Source organism: Enhydra lutris, unplaced genomic scaffold (genome assembly GCF_002288905.1).
Source record: "Enhydra lutris kenyoni isolate GAN:26980312 unplaced genomic scaffold, ASM228890v2 scaffoldscaffold5, whole genome shotgun sequence".
Taxonomy (NCBI): Eukaryota; Metazoa; Chordata; class Mammalia; order Carnivora; family Mustelidae; genus Enhydra; species Enhydra lutris.
Genome location: NW_019154089.1, coordinates 53023666 through 53027712, shown reverse-complemented (window position 1 = coordinate 53027712; position 4047 = coordinate 53023666). Strand labels below are relative to the sequence as shown.

The following is a 4047-nucleotide window of genomic DNA, read 5'->3' as shown; positions in this document are numbered from 1 at the left end:
TATTCACGGTTCAAGTAGTAATTTTATATAATTAAAGCAACATTATAACATATTAAATTAATATTGAATTTTAGGATGTCATGAGTTTATTTTTGCTTTTACATTTGTTTAGATTTTGGGGGGTGGCATAGGAGGCACATTTGCTTTATTGTTCATTTGCATATTTAAACAAATACAATAAACCCTGTTTTAAAAATATAAGGCACATAAAATCCTCCAGAACTTCCATATTATTTTAAAATTCCTATTGTCTAATAAAAGTATTTGCACTATAGAACTAGAGCTATCTGGAAATTCACATGATAAATTTTTTGAATGCAGGATACCTGAAACTTTATTATATCTTACCTCATGCGACAATTGAACAGAGTCAAATCAAAAGTTTGTATGTGAATAATTATTATAACTACTGTTACACTTGCAGAAGCCTTAAATAGCTTATCCACATATATACAGTCAGATCCTCAAATGTTAATTATATAAAATCTAAAGGAAGAATGGTATGTAGGGAGATGGCATTTTTAGTCTTCCTTCTATAAGTCACTTGCTATTTGCAAAGGCTAGTTTCATAAGATGCTAAAAACCATGGACAAATACTGTTCATCTGACACCTGAATCCAGCCATCCTGATTGGTATGGTAGTGCCTGAATGTATCTGTCAATGCTGGTAAGGAAATCACGGAATGTTGCACTTAGGAGGCCACAGAAACTTCACTTTCACTGATCATGCATTCTGCAAGAAGATGCAGCCTTGGATGAAGTCACCAAACGATTTTTTTCTGTCCACATCTGTCAGACTTGCAAAGGAGGATGTCCTGAAACTGGTCAGAGAGCTGGTACCCTGAGAGTGCTTGCCTAAGCTTGTTCTTCTCAATAATCCTAGAGTTGTCCCTGTGATAAGAGTGGAAGATGTTCTGCTAGTCTGTGATGTACTTACAGATGCCAGTGAACTTGCTTTTTTCTTTCAAACACAGACAAAATGGACCTGACAGTCAACTGATTAAATGGAGTCCATATCCCATTGGATAGTGCTTGCTGAAGCTTGTTGTCCAATATCACCCCACTCCTGTCTTTATCAACCCTTTGGAAAACATGCAACAAGGAGCTCTGGTCTGACAGTGCTGCACCTCTGGGAGGGCTGGCCCAAGGCCTAGGCAGTAGGGTAGGTGCCATGGGCTCAGCTGCACAGCTGGGCTGAGGCACTGGGGGAACATGAGAGGCGTTTAGGTTTTACTCTGTAAAATTGACATATCTGATTAACATCACGGTAAAAATAATTTAATGGATCCACAAGAGCTTTTCTCTTGTGCAAAATATCCATTTATCACTGAAATTTGAAAAACTGTCTAAGAAAATGATTTTTGCTTAATTCGTGTTCATTGTCAAATTGAATGTCAAATACATAGGTATAATAATGGATGAAGTAACTCAAGGAACTTTCTAGAAATAGCCTCTAACTCTTTGTTTTAAGAGTTTAGTTATTGATGGAATTTCTTCCTGAAGGTAGCAGAAGAAAATCCACTGAAAAAAAATTTTTTTTAAGATTTTATTTATTTATTTGACAGACAGAGACCAGAAGTGGGCAGAGAGGCAGGCAGGGAGAGAGAGAGGGGGAAGCAGGTTCCTGTGAGCAGAGAGCCCAATGCAGGGCTCGATCCCAGGGCCCTGAGACCACGACCTGAGCCGAAGGCAGAGGCCCCAACCCACTGAGCCAACCAGGCGCCCTTAAAAAATTCTTTTATTAAATGAAGTGTCCAAAGAAACATTCTGACACATCAAAGGTAGAGGATAAGCTCCAAGTCTCATAGTCCATGAGAACTTAACTTGTGGTTTTTAGTCATTTGTATTTGGGTCATTGGTCATGCCTGATTAAAACACTGAAACAAAAAGTGTAAAAATACAAGAGCTATTTGTTTGGGACTGAACTCAAAACCAGAGGATTTTAAGAATTTTTTTGTTGAGGGATTGTTTTTGTTTTTAATATTTGGTCTGACATGATCTCTGAAACATTATTCTGTGAGCCCTTTGAGTGAGGGAATCAAGTGTAAAGTAAGGCAAGATGCAAGGTATATCTATATACTAATATTTGGGTGAAGAGTAAAGACCTTAATTGATCATATTTTTCCAAACAGATATACCTGACATCATGTAATTTAAATACCAAGATCTACTACCAGTTTGTCCTCTTTTCCTACAGGTATTTAGCATCAGTAACTGTGATCATAATCTCAAATACCAGGCACTTGTGTTTCATGAATATGTGTTGAATTGAAATAAATTTTGCTTATAAATGCAGAGAAAATCTTGTTTCTTGTCAAAACAACAAAAGTATTAGTTAATTCAAGAAAAAGCCATGTTAATAATAATTTCTATAAAGGTAATAGTCATTTTATTATATCATCTCTAGGCTTATTATGAAAGACCTAAAAATGTGATACCTTTGCAATCAGGGGAAGGAGAGGCCCTGCTTTTTTTTATGATGTTATTCTCCAATTAGTGTGTGACTAATAGAGAAAGTATGTGACTCTTGGGGCATCCCTGCAGGTACAGTGAATGAGCAAATTCTTAGCAGCATTATGACATCACCAGGGAGCGTGACTTGGGTCAAGAGCTTGGCTGGAGGCTTTGGGAACAGCAGAATCAACAGCAATCAGGATTGGCAAGCCAACATACTGGCCACCATAGAACTGAAAAGAGAGCTTATTGTACCTCATGCACAGCAGCAGGTTTAACAGAAAAGTAGACATGTTTATAGTCCCAGATTTACAGCATGCCTTATAAACACCTTATTACTTAGAATCCAGTCTGCTGTCCTAGAAACTAAGAATGTGACTTTGTTAAGCAGTAGGATTTGTTGACATAAATGTCTTGACTAAGTTTGCCATTGTGGTTAACCCAAACGCATTTACTCCTGGGAAAGTAAACACAAGCAAACAAAATGCCTCTTATACTACAATACAGTAAGTTTCAAATTGACCAAACTTAATGCTATGACATAAATATGCTTAATGTTTATGGAATTTTTTAGAAACATTTTGCCATGTTGGGCTTACCATCCTGTATAAGTCTTACTAAATGGGAATGTGTTTTCAGAATTACATGTGCTTAAAGACTTCATCAGATATATTCAGAAAACCTGCCATGAATACTGGGGCTGACGACGCAGCAAATAAAATGGGTCATGGTCTCCTCAGACATTAATGTGGATAAATCAGTTCTGCACCATGTAATAGCTACACACTGAAATGGTTACCAACAATTAAAAATAGAGAACTAATGGAAAATAATGTTGAATAAATATTATAAAACCACATGAAAATACATTCAAGGAAGGCAAAGTATCTGGCTGGAACCCACAAAGTTGAAAAAATTCCTAGGGAAAAATGAAAATTCAGACTGATCTGCTGCTGCTTAAAAATTCATCTAAAACCCTTGGTTCAGGGGTAGGTTGTTGAAACTACAGACTCAGGACCATTGGAGAATAACATAATCAACTTAGCAGGTTTCCTAGCCTTTCAGGCTTATGGTCAGCAGTTTCAAGCCTCAAAAATTCTATAGCAGAAAAGTTCTTTAAGTCATATACAAATGGGTAGCCATGATTACATAGTTTAGATCTAAAATAATGACCAACTTGTTTTGAAACAGAATTTATGTCAATAAAGATCTACAGAAAATTAAGAAGATGCTGTCTCTGCGATTGCAGAATAAAATGTGAACAATATACAGTTGCTGATTTACCAGATCCTACAAAGTGGGTCCTATAAATGATAAGAACTTGGGAATTTTTCTAACAGCACAGTGTAGTTGGCTTCATAAGCTACAGCAAAGAAAAATGACCACATGAAGCCATGAAAACATTTTTACAAGTTTAAGATATGAGAAATACTGTTCTGCAGTAGCATATTCAAGAATGATATCAGGGATTTAGTTGACTAAGCTCCATGAGTCTTCTCCAAATCAAATGCAAGCCCTATTAACAGAAGTAAAATATTTAAAAGGAGAGAGTTGATGGTTGTAATTACTGTGCATAGTTCTGGGCGCACAAAT

General features: G+C 36.5%; 1 pseudogene; it reads right to left on the bottom strand.

Moving 5' to 3' along the window:
* Window positions 1-566: 566 nt before the first annotated feature.
* LOC111140786 lies at window positions 567-2747 on the bottom strand (annotated as a pseudogene).
* Between the last annotated feature and the right edge of the window lie 1300 nt (window positions 2748-4047).